The sequence below is a fragment of the Teleopsis dalmanni genome, chromosome 2, assembly GCF_002237135.1.
Source record: "Teleopsis dalmanni isolate 2A chromosome 2, ASM223713v2, whole genome shotgun sequence".
NCBI classification, from domain to species: domain Eukaryota; kingdom Metazoa; phylum Arthropoda; class Insecta; order Diptera; family Diopsidae; genus Teleopsis; species Teleopsis dalmanni.
The window spans coordinates 63,401,887-63,424,454 of record NC_051847.1 but is presented as its reverse complement, the minus strand read 5'-3'; the positions used below and the strand labels follow the sequence as shown (position 1 = coordinate 63,424,454).

The following is a 22,568-nucleotide window of genomic DNA, read 5'->3' as shown; positions in this document are numbered from 1 at the left end:
TAAATAAAAAAATCAAATACATATAAAACATATGAAGTCTCTTCAATATGTCTTGTAATAAGATTAGAGTTGTGTGCTATATAAACCTCAAATCCACCAGTTTTAAATTTATCTTCAAGACACATTGTTCTATACAACAAATGAAACCTTATTTACTATTCCAAAACATATAATATTACAGCTGACCAGCTGTAAAAGGCAATACAGCTTTCGTTGCTGTAGGAAGATCAGCTATCAATGGTTAGCATACATTCGCTGATTTTCTCTCAAGTTCTCTCAGAAACCAGAAGTCTATGAAACATTGTTCATTTTGGCTTAAAGCTTTTGGAACAGAAGTCGTATTTCAAAGTTGGCACGTTGGTTGTTTTGGCTGTTATCGCCAGGTAATGAGTGCATTTGTCTTGCTTCTTACCAAAAGAATATTTTTTTTGTACTAATCCAACGTTGATATATAATATTAATTAATTCAATAAATATTTAGGCTTCAATTGGAAACACAACGAATTATATATTTTTTTTGTAAATAAACTTTGTGAATCAAATAGCATCCGAAGTTTTTCATAACAATAAATGGCTCTCTTAATCATTAACTTTAAAGTATGAGTACTTCAATATTAATATAATATGGTAAAAGTATTTCATTTCTTTTAGAAACTCAGATAGTTTTATATGAAATGTTATTATGTATTTATATTTTTTTTAAATACGTCAACAAAAAAAGGGGAGTGCCCTTACACAAGTCAATAATTGAATTATTGGAAATTACGGATGACAAAGTATAAAGACAAATTGTTAATAAATTCGACAAGTTTTTTTCATTAGACGCTGTATGTATATTAGTTTTTGAGTTAAATAAATATAAATAATAGATAATAGATATTCGTACCAATTTGTACGCAGTATTTTATAGAAAAAGGTTTAAATAAATTGTGCACATTTAATAAGCAATTAGCAGATTTTGAAAATTTTTTATATAAATAAAATATTGAATATTATTGTTGGGTACAATATTATATCTGTTATATATAATTGCGTTATCAATTATATCAGATGTTATTAATACTTTTATAGATGGGACTAAAGCATAGTTAGCATTTAACAAAAAGATAGTTCAAAAGCTAAAAAATAAAACACATCTGTCTTTTATCTTAAGGTAAATCAATGTAAAATCCCAAATTTTTCATTAAAAATCAAACAATCGTTAATAAAATGATCCCAGAACCTATCTGGAGTTAGGGTGTTTAACTCTAGGGAACTGCCGCAAATTTACTATACATGTGAACTAAAAATTTACACTTAAAAGTTCTAAGAGTTATTACTAACACTCCTTAATATGATAAATCGCGCAAACTAATAAATTCTCCCATAGTACTGCACCGATTATGTAGAAAGCAACGTTTATGTAGAAAGAGAAAGAGATAACCTCCTTTATTTATCTGTCTTCTCTATCAATTATTGTCTACATCTTTATAATTTAGATGAATTTAGCTTTCGAAATACTAGGTCTATTTGCTCCTTAGCTGTCCCCTAATTATTAGAATGAGATTCTAGCCACCCTGATCTTCACAATAAATGTCTGTAGTCTACATATTTCATTTCTGAGAGATAGTTTCAGTGGGTTAAAATCTGATACTATAGCTTTTGATAATTTTCACCTATCAACAAAAATTAGAGAGTCAAAGACACTAAGACGGATATTTCCGTACCCCGATCAAAACTTACATTAAGGATAGAGTGTTGAAATTAAAAAATAAGTAAGGTACCTTTAATGACAATACTTACGAAGCGAATATTAGACAACTATAGTTGGTAGCCAAGCAAATTACAGCCACATAATATAGTATGGCTAATCCTTATTAGCGATGAAAATGCATTAACAAATAAATTTGTTCCAGGCTAGTGTATCTATAGTTTTTTTTTTTTTGACTTCTGTGACGCATGTTTTTTACAAATTTAATGTAATTTTAAATAATATATGTAGTATGAAAATAACTTAAGTTAAAAGCTTTATATACCTATATACTGTCACTGAGTTCTTCCTGTGCCGAACTTTTCAATAAAAGATGGGAAGACTTAACGATAAGCAGATATTTGTATACAATTTGGACACGCTGCAAAATCCAACTCTCTGACTGAGATACCATGTAGAGATATCAGTCTTGTGGTACGTTTACTTACAACTCACTTTATTTTAGGTTTTCTTTTTAAAGAATCTTGTCGAAGTGCAAGACGTCCCCTTTAATACCATTATAAGCTTTGCCAAAAGTTCTAAGTGGTTCTAACTCCTGAGTTTTAGTTGTAAGGTAACAAAGTAGGCCTGTAGGCCTAAGTGTATCTTTTGGGATCGCCGTTATTACCTACTTACCTACCTACATTGTATATTACCTACTAACGCATATAATATAATTACTAACAGCTTATACAAAAATCATCCAGCTGTCTATTTTGAAATCTCTATATATTGTAGTTAATAGTACTAGTATATCAGTGAAAGATCTACTTTATGGATCTGTATATTACTATTACCATCAGTTGGTCTAACTACAAAAACCTGTTTTTAAAAGTCCATTTTACATGAGAATGTATCTTGTATCTATATAAAAACGTTTATAGGAAAACACGTGCTTTGGGAATTCTATGTAGTATCACTACAGAGTATTGCAACTGTCACTACTGTCTATATCATTTAAGCAATTCTAAATCAGATGAATACATATATCTAGTACTGACGAAGACGAAGAGATAATGAAACAATATAATTGCCAAATGTTCTGGTTAATCCTGAATTAGACATTTAGAGAGATGGAGTGAATTAAAGATGGAACTAATATAAATTCAATTCGATAATCTGGTCAGTTTCCTTTAAAAAGTAAGCTGTTTTTTACAATGGACAGTATAGAGTCATGTATGATTGCAATGCACAAAGATCTTTTGGACTCGTATCACTTTTGCAATCAAATCAAATTAAAAAATATATATGCGTCTTAATTTTAATATAAACATACAATAAATTATTTTAATCAAATAATTACAATAACAAACAATTTGTTAAATAAAAATAAATTCAATATCTCTTAATTAAATATGCATTTTATAAAAAACTTCAAGTACTCACCCAACTCAAATATCAAAAGCAATTCTAGCGAAAAATAGCAAACAATATAAATTCCAAATAAAAAGTAAATATGGAAAGTACAATTCTTCAAAGTATTATCTGTCATGTAGTGATCAGTCGGTTTGAAATGGCATTATTTGCAATTAAGAAACGTAAAATCACTTTCAGAACAGTTAAGAGTAATTTACGACAGAAAAAAGTATATACGAATAATAATTATGGCGCTGAATTGAGATAAGCAAATGAGGTAAATGTTTAGATACTCAGTGAAGTTGTGTAATTATTTTTCCGAATATGCACAGCAATTCATAGCGCAACCAAGCCGACTTGCTGTGAAATATTTGTCAACTCATTGGCAGTGAAGCGGCGGAATTGTTGTATCTTACAGAAACTAATAAAACATTCCATTGTTGACATTAGTTATGGAAATTTCAGAAATGAAAAAAGTTCGAAAGCAGCTACAATTACTATTACAAAGTTTAGATACTCGTCAGTATTCGTCAGTGCGATTCTAATTCCAAGTGGGAGTTTGTTTTGTCAACTTTGCCAATTTGAGTTCATTATTCGTAAGCAAACAAATAATTTAACTTTAGGTAACAATTGGCTACTATTTCTAGATACAATAACTACCCGTACCTGTGCCTAAACGAACTGAACGGGCTTTGTTTTCCTTAAACGATATAAAAGATATTTTAATCGATGATGTGTTGCGATGACGTAAGCATTCTTTGTTTTTTATTGGTTCATATGTATCTATTCCATTATTAAGTGTACAATATCAAAACAAAGATCATTTTGCGTATATGCAATTATATTCTTAAAACGCAATTTATTTGATTTTATATAATTCTAATAAATTTTATTGATTTAAATCATTTTGTAGTTTAATAAAAACAAAAAAATATTTAGTTTAATTTTGCTGAAGCTTCAATGTTTCATGATATCAAAGTACCATAACTTTGAAATGGACAGATAACTTTAAATTGGACAGATAACTTTAAATTGGACAGATAACTTTAAATTGGACAGATAACGTTGTAATTGACTTATCCCATTTCAAATTACTTTAATCTAACTTGTCGTTTTTTTAGCTGCATGAGAACTTAAAATGATAATGAAAAATAGAAATATTGTTGGAATAATATATTTTTACTATAATTTGATATATAATTTAATAACATATATTTTCTGAACATGATTTTCAGAGTATGTCAGGCGCGGCTACAAGCTACATGATCTATTATTTATACCAATTTTTGATTATTTTTTGCAATAACTTTGGCCATATGGCGGCATGAACATTGACATTCAATGACGAAATAAAGTGGGAATTATATTTGTTTAGGTCTTCAGATTTTGAAAAAGAAGTCATATTAGGAGAGCATTTTACCATTACAAATCACTTTAAATAGCTGCAAGAATTGTTTGAAACTTAACGAAAAACAGTATAAAAATAATAACAGAAATTCTAATAGTGTATTATAGGTTGAATTATCATTCAAATGAAGTGAGAATCGACTGTATTGTGATATATGTGAGAACAACTTAAGCATAATGGCTGGTTGGTTCGAGTGGCGGCCTTGTATCCCAAAAAACCCCCTTTAGCACAAATAATGGCCCATTGTGGTACTACAGGAGTTACGTTGATTTGTATAAAGATTGTAATCAGTATACATTCAACGTCGAAAGAAAGGTAACGACTCCCCTATTAGGTAAAGGAAAACCAACCTGACAGTTCTATGAACTTGGCTAGGTCCCTAACATTACAGGATGACAACTCAGTCAGGTCAGTTAGAAAAGGAGATCCAAGAGTTTTAAATCTTCTTCTGGCTAGGGAAGGGCACTGACACATGAGATGGAGTACAGTCTCCTCCTCATCCTCAGAGCCACAATCTCGACAAAAGTCATTAAAGGGGAGACCCAGTCTCATAGCGTGCCTTCCTATTACGCAGTGTCCCGTCAGCACCTAAGCATAATAACAAGAATTCTAACAGCAAAAGGTAGTTTGAACTATCATCTAAATAAAATGGGTATCGTGTCTAATAAGATCGGTTGTTTTTGCAAAGAGCAATACGAAGAGTACATACTAGAAAAATGCCCTAAACAAATGCGTTAAGAAATGAAACACTTGGATAAATTCATAACATCCAATGCAAAAATACAACTTGAAAACATGAAAACAAATACTACTATGACTATTTATTGATCCGGTCAAAAAATATATAAGGGACAGAACTCTGTAGCTATATGCGAAAACTGACAGGCTGCCCTACGTAGAACTATCTAATCTCAGAGTAATCACTAACCGCACGGTGCGGTACGCAGCTCTTAGATCAATTATTGAATAATCAAGAAGATTATCAGGAATACTCAAATTAGTCAGTGAGGTGGGCGGGATTCTGTAGATTCCCCCCAGCTATCATAGAGTAATAGAGTAAAATAGAGTAAAAGTGCCCAGATGCACTAACTCGGAAAAGGCTTAACATAACATATCATATGTTAACTATTTATTGAAGATGTAGTCCTGCAAAAGTCACTCTAAGTCTATGTGTGAAGTACAATAGCTGTTTATGATTATTTATACAATACTACTATAATTATTTATTGAATATGTTGTGCTGAAAAAGTCACTGTAGATCTATATAGGGAATATAATAGCTGTTTCTGATTATTTATACAATACTACTGGAACTATTTATTGATGATATAGTCCGGAAAAAGTGACTGTAAGTCTATATAGGAAGTACAATATCTGTTTACGATTATTTATACAATACTACTATAACTATTTATTGAAGATGTGTTTCTGAGAAAGTCACTCTAAGTCCATATGGGAAGTGCAATAGCTGTTTTCGATTATTTATACAATATTACTATAACTTCTTATTGAAGATGTGGTTCTGAGAAAGTCACTCTAAGTTCATGTAAAGAGTACCGTAACTGTTTATCGTCGCTATATCATTCCATAATGATAAAAATTAAAGTAATAATATCTATCTAAACTTATCCAAATTGTTTTCATAACTTTCAAATCCAATTAAGTGATTCTTAGTGGATGCTTTTATTTCAATTATTTGAAAACATTGCTGTGTTCAATGGAACTATAATATAAAAACTTGGAATAAATAAATACTATAATAAATAATCATAGTGCGTGTCATATATATTTATTGCCATCATCATATGTGTATTACGTTGTATAATACATATGAATCCTTTTACGTTTAACAACGTTATTGCATTTAATTATTTCAGTAATTTTGTTACAATTTTCCGATTATTAAAATAAATTAGTTTATGCTTCATTGCCTTCATAATTATTGATAAAACAATTTGTTTAATACTGGCTTTCGCGTTTAATCGGTATTGAATTTAAATAATCGCCCGGTATAATGCAAACGTAATAGCCAATTTACTAAATTAAAAGTATTAAAATACTTTAATGTTGTATTAAATTGCTAGTCTAAATTAATTAAAAAATTCTATTGAATTCTTTAACGACTCGTACAATATTTACTTCTACTAAAGTTTATTGCAATTCTGTTGTTTTTTTGTTTTTTAATTATCTAAATATTTGTTGCTAGTCGTTGAAGGATTTACGAGTGTACTTCAAAGATCTAAAAGTGCTGTTGTTGAGCACATGGAAATGGGCGTGCATATTTAATGTACGGTCTGTGGCTCTATGGCTCTATGGCTCTGTGGGTTGGACTGATTGTTTTGCAATGCAATTATTACTATTACAGTAGAATAGAATGCATTTAACATTTTGATAGGTAAGTGTTGTTGTTTGACTTTTGTTTTAATAAAAATTTAATAGCAATCTTAAATAATTTTAAATATTCAAGACTTATTAAGATTGCAAAAGGGCATATGCATTTACAAGCTAACATTATTAAACAAAAATGCTATATAAATGCATAATTTGCATGTCGTTGATAGATTATTTCTAAAACAAAAGTGAATGTAAAAAATTTAATTAAAAAATATTTTAATTAAAATAATAAAAATATTTTATGTTTAAATTAGCATAATAAAAATATCTAGTATTTAAATTAAAATAACTGAAGTATTTGATATTCAAATAAGAATACCAGAAATATATTAAATATTTATATTAGAATAGTAGAAAAAATTAATATTTAAACTATTTAAAGAATTTGGAAAATGTAAGTGAAACTTTTATAGCTTGAATACAGCATAAATATAAAACACGAGTACCATCCCTTCTACAATTTTCACTCTTTCTTGTCTAGTATCTGCACATTGCCTGCATACTGCCTACTCAAATACTGAATTTTAAATATTTTAGTTACAGATACATTTTTCTATTTATGCTTTTCATAATTTAGATACTTCATCGATTTTCTTTTACCTGCAATTACAGTTACTATATACTCGTGTGCTCATTTAGGAATATTATACTATATAAACATTTTTGAGGGTGACTTTTATGTTTATAATTCTAATTAAATTAAGTTCAAATTTTATGTATATGAATAACTAAAAACAAAAAAAAAAACTTTTATGTTAAATAAATATAAGTAATTATCAATGTATTTTAACTAACATATACAGCAACTGAGCTTCCGTTCTTTAACTTTCATTATGTCAACATTGATTTAAACTTTTGTTTACCCATCATTCTCAGTCCCCTAAATATGAAAAATATATCTGGTATAACCACATGGCCTATGAATTGTATGAATTGTATGAATTGCTTGAGCTTGGCACGACATGTTTCCAAATTGGTAAACTTCTATTCGTAATTCTGTAACGCTTCCATTAATAGGTCTCATATCTTATTAATAGTGTTGAAAAAATATAACAGGGACGTAATGGTACGTTGCAACGCGTTCTAAGGTTTTTATTTATTTATTATTATTATCATTATTTTTTTTTTTTTTGATGACGTACCATCGCATTTATGGTGATTTAATAAATATTATTGCTTTATTGCTATTTATTATTTCTGATTTTGCAACAATCTAACTATATTTATGATTTGGCATTTGTAAATCATTTTCTTAAGAAATAATAAATGTAGTAAAATAAAATAAATTCACTTGCTTGTATTTTATATATAAAGACTTTTACTTATAAATAGATGTTAGCTTTGGCTTAACCGAAGGTTATGACGTTTGCGATTGTTAAATCTGGATGCAATTTGGATTTATTCTCGATCTTTCATATTTTGTTGCCCAATCTAACATTTTTAAAGTTATCTAACATTTTTGTAGTTGTATTAATAGAGATATATATTTTTTTATAAATACATATATCCAATGAAATCACAATTTATATGTCAAATCATATAGCACAGCTGTTAATTTCAGGGTAATATTGCTTTTCTAGCAATATATCTAGAGTGTTATAAATTAATCTTGAGTGCAATACATTTCCCTCGAGTTTCACCAAAATTGCACTGAAAAATAAAAATTGCACTGAAAGTAAATCATAATGGAAAAGGTAAAGGACATTAGATGCTCTTTACATAGGCCCCTCCATACACTTCCCTTCCACCTGTGCCATGTCCATCTTTTCTAATAGATGGTATGTTATATCATCTTAGATAAACCTAGACCTTAACGTGTTAAGTTACAAGACAGACAGACAGACCTTAATTACAATAATAAAGTTTCCATATTGCGGTGAAAATCCTCTCTATTCACTCCTAAGAGGTGTTTTTTGTGGCTTAAGGTCTTACACTGTGGCTGTTTTTGCTTTCTAATAATACAACTACAAACCATTACCTAACTAATTAAGTAAATCATAATTGAAAAGGTTTCCCCACATTTACGAATGGAAAACGGCATTAGATACCCTTTACATAGGTCCCACATTCATCCACTTCCCTTCCATCTGTACCATGTCCATCTTTTCTGATAGATGGTATGTTATATCATCTTAGTTAAACCTAGACCTTAACGTATTAAGTTTCTTGTTCGCAGACAGATCTTAATTACAATAATAAAGTTTCCATATTGCGGTGGAAATTCTCTCTGTTCACTCCTAAGAGGTGTTTTTATTTAGTGGATTAAGGTCTTACACTGTGGCGGTTGATGCTTTCCATATACAGGAAAAAAAAACCTTTTACACAGATTTTCGAACCCATATTGAGGTCTCATTTAAATGATAATATAAATATATATATATATATATACAGAGCTTTCAAAATGAGTGAACGACAACAACAAAAACTCTTTCTATATTATTTAATTTTTGGCTGACCATACAGCTATTTCGAGTATTGCCAAATACTCATCATCAGTGCTCTTGGATGTATTTCTTATATTTAATTATTCAGATAACTAATAATAACTTTTTCAGACTGCAGGTACCAAGAGTTGAAGTCGTGCCCTGCCAAATTTGATGCTCAGAGTCAGTGTTCATTAGCCAACTGACCCAAAGCCGTACTTGACTAGTATATTCGAACTTAGAGTTTTTTTGTTAATTTGCTTTAAAAGTTCATAAAAAATTGACGTTATTGAGTGTTAGAAGGAAATTATAATTGAATTAATTAATTATATTTTTATTTTTAATTTTTAAATTTTAATACTATTCTTTATATATATATAATGATATATTAGTAATATATTAATATATTAGTGACATAATATTATATAATATATATATATGTATATATAATATATAAAAACGGCGAAAACTTATATCCGATTTTTCTGTTTTTATGACAGCTTTAAATTTAGTGGTTCGATCTATCAGTCTATATATTACGGGGTCCACAACGTTGTTTTCAATGAGTTACAAAAATCTTGATAAGTCTAATATATCCTTTTTACAGTTTCTTGAATAAGGAATATAAAAATTATAAATTGCTTAGGTTAAACTAGAGCAATAGGAAACATTGAAATGCAAACTAGTAAAATTCCCATTAATTTAGGCTGGACAACTATGATCCCTGTAAAAAATTTAATGAATGCTCTCACGCTGACGGTATGAAGAAATGAGTGACCACTTGTTATGTTATAGATCTCTAAACAATAGGTTAATTGACGGAATAGTATACAAATCATGTTTGAAAGTCACTTTTAAGTTATATAGTAGGTAGAAGTCAGTGAAGTAAATTTGAAAAAGAGGAGTAAACGTAGAAAAGCGATCTCCAGAGCATCGTAAGAGATGAGCTCCAGGTCATTACAGCAATTATTTGCAACTGCCTGAATTATTGTTTTTCATTTTTAAATATTTTTTCAAAAAAAATATATAACTAGAATAGTTAAACAATATTTAGATCATGTGAATAGATCACATATAATTTTAGAAAAAAACAAAAAATAATAATAATTTAAATGAGTATTATACATGTACTATATTGTACTATATGTACTATATTATTATTAAATGTAAAAAAATTATAATAAAATGTTAAATAGATATATAAATATATTAAATTTTAAAAATAGATATATTGAATTTTGGTGCTTGTGAACAATTTGAACACCTTAATAATTTTATGAATATCAATTACTGAACAATAAGTCTTGTAAAAAAAGTAACTACTATAATTGCGACACTCAACCATACTCCAACTGTACGTACTATATGTACTTACCATATATGTACTCGTATATTCAGAAAAAGCCATTTAGATTAGAGTAACATGGGTGTACGAAAATATGGTGTTGTAGCCATCATAAATAATAATTAAGGCGGAAATATGGTAATTACCTTATAACGAGAAAAATTTGATGGATTTCAAAAGAAAAATTTTAACAAAAGACACAGTTTTTTGTACTGTACGAAAAAAATTTGGAAAAATTGTCAATATTATTACTCTTACATACTAGATGTATATAAAAGATTATAATGTTGTTCAGTTAATTGGAGTAAAACGACTTTTTAATGTGTAGGTCATGTAATTATATATGACTGAAAAAGATTTATTAACAAAAACTGCACGCATAGTCCAAAAATAATTTGGCAATGACCCAAGAATTTATAACACGACATAAGGATCTAGTATTTTCAACATTTATATACCAATATTCAAACTATTTTAAATATTTATTAAGAAATATTATTTAAAATTTATTTATATGTACTACTATTTTATGCAACAAGTTTGCGGCACACAACGGAAAAAAGGAGTTTTAAATGGATCATTTTTAGTATAATCTCACTTCACTTCAATATACTAATTTTGACGATCCTCCAATTTGTAGATATTGGCTCTGTAAAGATGTTCTGTAACCTTTTTATGGCAGCAATTACTTTTTTTTGACTAAAATGGTTTTTGAAGTTGAAAAAAGCCAAAACTCAGAGGGAACTAAATTTGACGAATAGGAAAGATTTTTTAAACTCCGTTCAAAGGATTAAGCATTATTTTAATATGAAAAGACTTTTTAATCCTGTAAACAAGATCTTTTCTCATGCATTTTTAAATCCAATTGGATCAAAAACTTACATTAATATTTTGAAATTAATATTTTACCAGATTTGAAATTTTTTACTAATAAAATTTCGTGGTCTAAGTGCGTCTTTGGACGGCCCCAGTAACCTAACCTAACTCAATGAGACTACGCATATTATTCATTATTTTTAAAATCTCCAGATGGTTTTCATTACATTTTTCAGAAATATTAAGACATGGTAACCCTGTATTTTATATTGTATTCTTTTGTTTTTAATAAAGTTTAGTAGGTGGTAAGATTCAAAAGTGTGTACCTACTTCTTCCTAGGGGTCAGTTATAATAAAAACTATAAATCATGACTAATGGTATTAAATTAAGTGTTTAAAACATCTTCTATCCGTCTCTCGGTTAATCGATGATATTCCAAAGCCGTATACTCTTATTTTGTGTTGCTGGTTGTGGACCTGCTTTACATGTATCGTCTTCAAAACTTGTTTGTGTGTTGGTAGTTGAGTTGATGATATGTCACCTTTATTCTATTGTGTTTGCGGGCATCGTTATGCCTCACTTATCGATCATTTAATGCGGGAAATTTATGAACTGCTGGTGTTATTTATGAGATAATGATCCTAATTTCCTTGTATCTTCCAGTGACCACTGGTGGGTGATCACCTTTTAAAGCTTGTGCAACCACTTTTAAGCTAACCAGGCCACTTACAAATCGTTCTTTTTGAAGAAGTAGATTTACACAACACATTAACTAATTTGGTACCAACTATTTCCAATGTCTTTAAACCTAATTTTATAAGGAATTTAATTAATAAAAACTTGACTTTACATATTGTTCTAAAAGATATTAAAGTGGAGTCCTAATTTTAATTTTACTATTGACAAATAGATAACACTCTGCGAACCCATTAAAAAATGTTGTATATTTTATATATGCGTACATAATAAAAAATAAATAATAACCATTGGCTCTAATATATTCCTATATATTTATACATATATTCTTTTTTAATGGTAAACTTTTTGTAGAGTGAAAAAGAAAAAATTAATAAAATATAAATTATTTAAATACAGTCAAACTTCCATAACTCGAACTTCTTTAACTCGAATTTTCTATAACTCGAACCAAAAACAGTGCACCAAGGTTTTAGAGAGCAAATTTGATACAATTCTGCTTCCATAACTCGAATTTCTCTATATCTCGAACAAAGATTTTGTTCCGTGCCGATAGGAATATGGGGAAAGTGCATTCTATAAGTCGAATTTTTATTTTAAGTATAAATGCATTTTGCTGTTAGGGGAGATCCCTTTTTCCGAACCAAATGTTTAATTTTTTGTTTCTTATGTTGCCAGTCACTGGCAACGTGGTTTAAAGTAAATAAAAAAAAAATAACTTCCAATGGTACTCTTAACGATTATATTGAGAATCAAGCTTTTCTAAAGATGACAATATTGTTGAGATTTCCTACAGATGACGATATTATTGAGCACTATAGCTCTAAATTACTGAATTCAATTCTAAGCGCAACGGAATATTATGATAAGGGTTCGGTGGATGTAAGTGTTCATCAGCCTTCCAAGCATGAAGTAGAAGACTCATTCAAAATTCTGAATTTATACTTGCAAACTAATAATACTACAACTGATGATCACTATAAGGTTTTAAATAAATTGTAATCTTTTTCTACTAAAAATAAGAACAAAAAAATTAATATCACAAAACCCTAATTTCTGAATATTTTACTTCACTAAAAATTCTGTGCTTTATTTGATTTCAAAAAACTAAATAAACATCTTAAAATGTAATTCTAGTTTCTTTCAAAAATAAAAAAAAAAAAAAAAAAATAAAAAAATTCTCTAACTCGAAGTCTCCATAAGTCGAACCTTTTCTTTGCAAAATTGGACTTCGAGTTATGGAAGTTTGACTGTACGTAGTGTTAAAGCATATTTAATATTTTATTAAAAATAAGTTATTTTGTTATTTAAATGCAAACGGAATAAATTATTCTTTAATTTTAACACTAGTGTTAAAGAAAATAACAATTATTTATGTAATTTTTTTTTAATTTACATAAAATTATAAATCAAACATATTAAATAGGTTAAATATCTTTAGATTTAAATGAATCGCTTGGCATCCAGTAGAAATAGGTTTTTAGAAAAATACTTTTTTGACAGTTTAGCAGACTGTTCATCGATGAAATCGAGAGATTAATTAAATTATATAAATTCGACGGGATGAATTTAGTCTTTACTCTTCTATATTAGGGGTTCTTGCGAGGAATGTGGTAGCAAAACGGCGAAAAGTCATTTAAAGGTCTGCCACTGCATTGTCTCTTCAATCTATATCACCAAAATTAATATTGTGGAATAGCAGACAAAGAACACCATAACTGATGACAAATTTGGAAAGGTTGATTTGAGATAAAAAAGAGAATGGTTTATAGTTCAACATAGTTCTATGAACAATATCTTTTTTTGGGTATAAACAATCTTTAAGATTTTTATAAACAAGTTCTTTACTCAGAATTGTGTGGAGTCTGTATGAGATCATTCTTTTATGAGTATACGAATTAATAGATTAGATTGCTTACATTTGCTGAGTAATCTTAGTTTTGAAAGTCGTAGAAGAAATGATTTAACTAGTTAGAACGTAAAAAAATATAATTAATGGTAAACAAATTATTACAACTTCAGCTAAAATAAAATGAAGAAATATAGTATCATATATGTACTCGTAAATAAGTAAAATTATTCATTAAATAAATATTACGATTATATGTATTTTTGGTTGGATTTCTTATTATAATTTTGCTTCAAATGAATGAATCATCAAAATTTTGTAAACTAAATCTTTGTTTATACTTTGAAATGATGTGACTAAATAAATACCAAATGTATCTTATTGCATAAACAAAAGTAGCGGATGTCAGTTCCTACTCAATAATTTATTTCGCAATTTTTAATGATTAAAACTTGATATTTTTTAAGAGCAGAAAAACGTGCAAAAATCAAAAAGTGAATAAACTCTTATTTTCAATGTTATTTCAAACAGTTATTCTATCGATTTTTATCCATTTTATTATTATTATTATTATTCTTATTAAGTAATATGTAGGCTTTGTAATCGAATATAATAAATTGCACAAAGTAAAATAAATATATTTTAAAAAATATTATTTGTAAAATAAAATATAAATATCACAATGTTATCTTTGAAATGCATTTATCACATTACCTGAATCTTGAGAATTTATTAAAAATAACAAATTATAAACTAATAAATACCGTAATAAAATATAATAATGCTATAGCTTTAGAAATGATTTGAATATGATATATGCACATGTGTGGTTTTAACAGTATCGAGACCATCAGTTAGGAACCGAACTATGCCCAGCTCTAACCAAAGACTGAAGGAATTTTTAAGTAATCTTGTCCTTAACTCTCTTATACTTGAAATCACTGTATTTTATTAGGGTTCCATAATTAGCAGATTATTAAAGTCCGATTTTAAGAACTAAATGAAAGAATTTTTAAGTAATATTATCCTTAAGTAATATATAATCCTCTTTTAGAGTTCCATAATAAGCAGACTATTAAACTTCGGTGTTAAGAACTAAGTGCTTAAAAATTCGTTTTAAGTAATCTTGTCCTTAACTCTCTTAAAACTTAAAACCTACTGCATTTTATTAGGGTTCCATAATTAGCAAACTATTAAAGTTTGCTGTTAAGTAGTGGTGACTCAATGGAAATGAGTATAGGTGAATTGGTCAACTTGACTAACTGACACAGCAACTTAGGCTAGTCTAAACCCGAATCCAAGATCTCCAATTACCTTGCTTTACACAAATATAAGGTTATTTAACATCAATATTTAAGTCTGTGTTCTGTATCGCAGAGAGAGCTGTAATGTAACCTCCAGCAATCTCCAGTTTTTGCAAAAGTATTGCTTACCGCAGTCTTAACTGTATCTGTCCAAACACAATAACAAACTCTGAATTATAGTTCAAAATCAGGCAACCACCACAAATTTTAGAGGATATAATAATCTATAATTGTAAATGGCGTGACCATATTCAATGTATACTTTCAAAACACCTTCACTAAAAATACCTCTATAAACGTTTAAGTCGAGATTGATTTATTATAATAGAGTGAAAATTTCTGCATATAACTATTTCCCGATGGTTACATAAAATGTTATTTATTACAATAAATGCTTCTGTTTAAAGGTATTATTAAAAATACTACGGTGACAAACAGATGGACGACATACTGGCAGATAGACGTATGCCATGCAACCCATTTACTTTGGTTTACAAGTCAAGAATATGATATATATGGTCTGTCTACTTCCTGTACTGACTGACAAATATCTTTAAAAACCTAACATTCTTTATTCCCAATATGATGAATGGCATTAAAAATAAACTATTAAGAGTAAGAATATTGCAACTTTGGCTTACCATACAAATACCTAATATCAAATGTTGACAAATAGCCATTATAGGTTGCTTTGAAAATATTCACTGAATTCATTTCACATATAAGTTTTCAAATTACTAGTATGAAGAAGGGTTGAACTTTTGTTTTCTCAAATTTGATGTGCAGAGTCACATTTAAAATACTTGACCTTACACCGTATATAACTTATATAGCACAAACTTACAGTTTTGTCAAGTAATTATTGTTTTAACAAGAAACTTACTTAACAAACGCATAAACCACAGCTATAGAAAATATAATTAACTATAAAAGTCTTTGTGGTTGAATTCCTTAAAATTCCAGTATTCGAGTACTATTCTTCACGTAAGCTCATTTTTTGTGAACTGATTACAAAGAATTATATTTATATCTTAGTTCCGCGATCACCTTTAAACATATTGGAAATCAGAACAACATCTTTGTAATTAAAAATTAGTTTTTTCGTTCATGTCAAGAAATTTATTTCTAATCTAATGTAATCAAGTAAACTTTTCTGCTCTTCATAACTGTTTTGAATATCTCCTAATATTCTTCATCAATCACCATTTTAGTTCATTTTTTCCTATAGTAATTTTAAGTAATTCTAATTTTATTTATTCAAGGTCGAATATATTCTTTTCATATATAACTTTAAATAAATTTATCTGAGATATTTATAAGATATTGGGAGGGGTTTTGAAGTGTAAGGCTTGAACGAGGTCTGCGGGAAAACTACTGGTTGTGGAGATATCGGAAGAAATTGCTAATGGGGACTTTCTTCATATCTGGCTTCAATAAAAGCTTTGAGAATTATTCAAATTCAAATTTTTTTAAATTAGTTACAAACAAATTTAGCATTTTTTATCATATTTTTCATATTTATTTATTTTAGGTAAAAAAATTAAGAATTTTTTATTATATTTTTCATTGTATAAGTTAATTAAAAAATCCGTAGTATTATTTTTGTTTAGGTAAGTTGGCTATTAAAATTTAAAATATTTGTTTTTTAATTTATTTTTATAAAGTTGCATTATTAATTAAAAATACCATAGAAATATTTTTGTTTAGATTAGTTGGTAACTAAAGGTTTAAAAACTTTTTATTTTATTTATTTTTAAAAAGTTATCGTAGTATTAATTAAAAATACCATAGAAACATTTTTGTTTAGGTTAGTTGGTAACTAAAGGTTTAAAAACTCTTTATTTTATTTATTTTTAAAAAGTTATTATGAAATAAAAATATTGTATAAATATTTTTGTCTAGGTTAGTTGGTTACTAAAACGTTATGAAATCTATATTTTATTTATTTTTAAAAGTTTATCGCGTATTAAATGAAAATTTCACAGAAATATTTTTGTAGAGGTTACTTGGTTACTAAAGGGTTAAAAAATCTTAAAAAAAATAATAATTACTAAATATAAAACGAAGTCCAATAAACTTTAAAAACGTTATTAGATAACAACAGCAACAAAATGAAAGTATATTAAATATTTTTTTATAGATACTTAAAAAGTAATTAATATTTTAATAACTTATTTTCTATTACTTTATTAATTAATTAATTTTTTTTCTTATTATTATTATTTAATATATCTTCTTATTAAGCAAACTGATGAAGGAATGGCAACATAAACAGGATTCATAAGATTTATTTAGCCAATTTGTCGATTAAAACGTCAATATAAGCACAAACAGCTTCAGAGATTGACGAGTGCTGGCTTAGAATGACAAGTGTATTTATTTGCCTTTATTTTGTTTTTGCTTACATTGTAAATTGTTCATTCCATTTTACTGTTTACTGCTGCTTACTACTTTCGTTTCATTTTGTTTCTTCCAGCTTCTTCCACTGCTTCTGCTTCTTCTACCTTTGCTTTGCTTCAACTTTTTCTGCTTACAACTTGTGGCAACTTTTTTGTGTAAGATAATTCCAAATCAACGGACGCCTGCCTTGCCAGCCTTACCAGCCTTACCAGCCACAATGAGAGCATAAAAAAAAGAGTCAAAACGCGAAGTTAACGTTAACACAGCGGACAGACAATTTTACAATATAACAAGATTACAACAAAAATGCGCATGTATGGATGCGAAATGGAATTGAGATAACTGAACTGAACCTGAACTATTAGAAGGGCGGACGCTGTAGGAGCACAGCAACGGTACCTAAGTATCATCGACTGACTACAGTGTAAAAGCAAAAGTATGGAAAAAGCACAACAACAGCACAACGTGCTGATTTAAAGTTCAACAAAGGCATACACTAATGGAACAAGATTAAACTTTTTCTTCAATAACATAACACTAACAACACTAATAATATTGAACACTAACAAAACAAACAAACAAACAAACTAGTACGAAAAAATAAAAGCTAAAGCACAGTTTTTTTTTTTTTACTTTTTTAAATTCTTACTTTTCTTATTATTTTTGTTTTATTTTATTTTATTTCATTTTATTTTATTATGTCAAATGTGCATAATGCATTGGGAACATGTTCGTTGGTTGGTTAGTTGGTTGGTATGTAGCGGTGCTGACATTTTTTTTCTTTTATGTATGTTAATACTTACATTAGATTTGAATCGCTGGGAATATTGAAGTGTTGCTGTTGGTGTAGTTATTGTGTGGTAGTGGTTTTTTTTGTTTTTTTGTACTATTTAGTAGCTGTTATGCTGGAGTAACCAAGCGAAGGTTGCTTCTGTTTTTACTTATTGTTGTAGCCGTGGTTGGTAATTAATTGTTGTACTTTTGTATGGAACTAATTTTTTTGGAAATTTTCCTAAATGCTTTTACTTAATTCTTTAACTACTAATTTTTAACTACTTTATTAGCAAAACATTTAATGGAACTTCTTTAATTGAATATTTTTCACTAAAAAAAAATTTTTAACACTTTTGGCTTTACAGCTGTATAAGTGGTGGGCGTTAAACGATTTTAAACAGTTACTTGTGTAGTTGTTAGACCGTAGGTTTACAGTTGTTTTCGAGATGCTGCACACAATAATTTTTTTTATTTATCTAATTTAATTTTTTTTTATTTTTTTATTTAAATTTTTTTTTTTTGCAGAGTAACACGTTTGGCAAATAAGTAGATTTTAGTTTTTATCAAAATAAATTTGTTGGTTTTTTAATGCACATGTTACGTGAACAATTTCTGTGTGGTAAATAAAAACTAAACTAAATTCGGTCAATGAAATTGAAACTGTATTGAAATCCAATATAGCACAAGTGCACTAACTTTTCAAAAGAAAAGTTAAAACAACAACAAATCAGCACTAACAACAAAAAGAAAATAAGAAGTATCACTTTACGCTTTTCTATGCTTTTCGTTTATTTTTTTTTTTTTACTTTATTTTATTTTTTATATTCAATTTTTTTTATTGTTTGACTGAGTGTAACGTTGTTTTTTTCTGTTGTTGTTGTTGTTGTTGTTGTTGTTGCGTTTTTCTTTTGGTTTACAAACCTTTTTTTGTCGTTTTGTGTATACAAAAATTAATTCTTCTTTGTATGTATATATGTAGAAGAATTTGTTTTATTATATTTACATATACATACATATATTATGCAAAAATATTAATTTTAAAACTTCGTCTTTATTAAATAAAAAAAAAACAATGATTTAAATTTATGCGCTACTGTATATTTTGTTTTTATAAATAAATTTTCAGCTTCAATAATTTTATTCTTTATTATTTTTTATTCTTTTTATTCTTTAGCACCATACGCGCATAAATAACTTAACGGAAAACGTACTGCGCTAAACAAACTGACTTCATAAGCGTGGAATAGCAACTGAAATTTGCTATCGAACGTAACCAAGTTTTGCGCTCTTCGCTTTTATGTTTTCCCGTACCCCCGCAATAAATTTTTCATAGAATGTGGTTTACGTTTTTTTCATGTTATCAATTTGTAAAGCTCTAATTGAAAGCTTTATAGCTCTGTTTGCCATATTGTGCTTACATCCGGTTAAATGAAATGTGTAAAACAGTTTGATACGCGTTGTTTACACATAATATTTGAAAGGCACTGTATTTGTGTTTTAATGCGAGAAGACACATGAAAAATGTTGCCAACTTTCGAAATTTTAAAATTTTTTTTAAAATAATAAAATAAATAGCATTTAGAGTTTACTTTGAAAATAATATTATAATTATAATTAATAATTAATAATAATTAATTAAATTTTTTTATGAATTAAATGATGAATACATATTAAATAGATTTTTTGTTATCAATAGAGGCTTTTTATTGAAGAAATAGTAGTAAATTTGAAACAACAAAAATTTTTTTTATCATTTTTAATTAACTGAATTTTTGGCTGACCACACATTTGTTTCGAATATTGCCAAATACTTATACATTAAATAATAAAAATATTATATAATAAATTATAAATTACTTTATAAATAATAATAAAAATTATAATTATAAATAAACCCCAATTATTTATCAAAAAAAAACAAAATAAAAATTGGAAATTAATTTTTTATTTAAATGTTAGGTTTAGTTAAAAAAAATTAAATAATTATTAATAATATAACAAGAAGTTTGTATAATAAAAGTATTAATACATACAGAGTTCAACCATTTATTATACAAGAAAAAACCTAATGCAAATAGGGTAACACAATAATTACCGTTTAAGGTTCGCTTAAAAAAAATTAAATTATTATAATACAAAAAGTAAAAATAAAAGTACATTATGCATACATCGCCGGCTATATAAGATGGACCTGCTTAATTAACAAACAGCATGAAAAGAAACTTATTTGTTGCTATTCAAACTAAATATCATTTAACTAGTGGTATCGTTAGACATTATCACCTTCCTTGTCAAAAATACAGTGTAGCCAGATGCGTTCACCTACTATAACCAACTCTATAAATTAAAAATTAAAAAAGTAATATTCTATACAAAAGTTCATATATTAATAATATTGACATCTTCAAATATTAACAATTTATAAGCGTAGTATTTTCACAAAGAATAATCACCTATTTCCCTCAACTGCCTATTAATTATGTAAGCAAACTACTCTTCAAGTAGTTTTCGTCACACCCCACTTTTTCCTTCCTTGTGGTTTTCATTTCGGAGTTTTGTACATACGCGCGAGGGGTGTGGGTGCCAACCAACCGTGTTTTCCTGATATTTTACAACTACTGTAAACCGTTACAGTAGTTGTTTCTTGGCGGTTTACAGTAGTTTGGTGAACCATGCTAGAATATAGAAGGGCTCACTTTTTTAAGTATATTAGCCAACTCCAGGACCCTTTCAGGATTTGCCAAAAGTTTAAAGTATTTTTCAAACCTTTCAGTTCTTATAACAATGAGGCAACAGGTCTAAGTCAATCCTTTTATTAGCCGGTATAACGTAACGTTTACAAACCTACTGATTGACTATGGATCCATAACAATAAAAGTGACTTCATCCATATTTACTACACTTTTAGAGCTTTCAAAATTTTTGATATTTTTCCGGCTGTCGCTAGTGGATAATTTTTACTAATTAACCAATCACTTATTATAAGATCATTATCTTTAATCAACATATTACATTAAAAAAATATTTGTGATTAGTCTAGTTGTAGTTTAAACAAGTATTTCTCAATATTATACTATAGTTATAATATGGGTTTCAGTTTAAATTTGTTATCACTACTGTCTTCCCTCAGCAAAGCTGTGATTTTCTGTTATAAAAGCATATCTAACTCTTATATTCTTTCTGATTTATATAATTTTTAAGGTCTCTATAATTTGTAATATTTAATATTGTTATTCTAATCCGGATGGTTTTCTCGTTTCTCTATATACGTCTATTTTGTCTATTTCGATATATCAAAAATCTACAGCGCCATCGATGTTCTAGTTTGTAGAGCAAAAGATCTTCTATGGCCAGAGTGTGGTACACTTTTGGGATCATAGCACATTATTATCTCCTATTCGATTTAGTTCAATAGAATAGAAATTATTGATTATTTGTATAATTAATAAAAAAAATAGACATAATGTGGACTTAATATAATAGAAAACAATATAGAAAAGATATTTTATACTGTAACAAATTTTAACTGGACTTTCGCCTTTTGGAATATGATTAATCAGTAAATGTTTGTCTTTCTTTCAAAATTTCTAATTGCAGACGAAGTGAAACTTTCCAACTCAATATCCTTCACTTGTACCAGAATGAGGGCAGACAATGGCAAACTCAATATCCTTCACATGTACCAGAACAAGGGCGAACAATGGCAAAGAATAAAACCAAAAGCCATGTTTCAGTTAGAGATAATATTTTTTTACATCATATATAGTCTATATATATATATATATATATAGTTATATACAATAGTTATATTAGGTCTTTTAATCTGACAATTATATTTGAAGCAGAGTTATTTGCTAACAAAATTGCTCATACAATGGTTATACTACCTCTTATGGTCTTACTAGCCTTAAAGTCTGACGAAATACTGAACAACACCCTTACACTCCTTAATGTATAAAGAATAAAGTAATCATGTCAATTACCTTTAAAGAAATGAAAGAGATGATGGCAACGACAGGGTTAACTGACTTGCATAACGGGTGCCTGACCACAATAAGTAAAACTTAAAGTAT

The 22,568-nt window shown here is 27.9% G+C and overlaps 1 protein-coding gene and 1 long non-coding RNA gene across 2 annotated transcripts in view; one reads left to right on the top strand and one right to left on the bottom strand.

Moving 5' to 3' along the window:
• LOC119679288 overlaps positions 1-19,330 on the bottom strand; it is a 72,862-nt gene extending 53,532 nt beyond the window's left edge. Inside the window, exon 1 of the long non-coding RNA XR_005252398.1 lies at positions 18,525-19,330. This is a non-coding gene — a long non-coding RNA (uncharacterized LOC119679288). The remainder of the gene's footprint in view (positions 1-18,524) is intronic.
• LOC119679283 (terminal nucleotidyltransferase 5C) overlaps positions 1-22,568 on the top strand; it is a 291,602-nt gene that overhangs the window by 158,474 nt on the left and 110,560 nt on the right. The gene's annotated exons all lie outside the window — the stretch shown is intronic.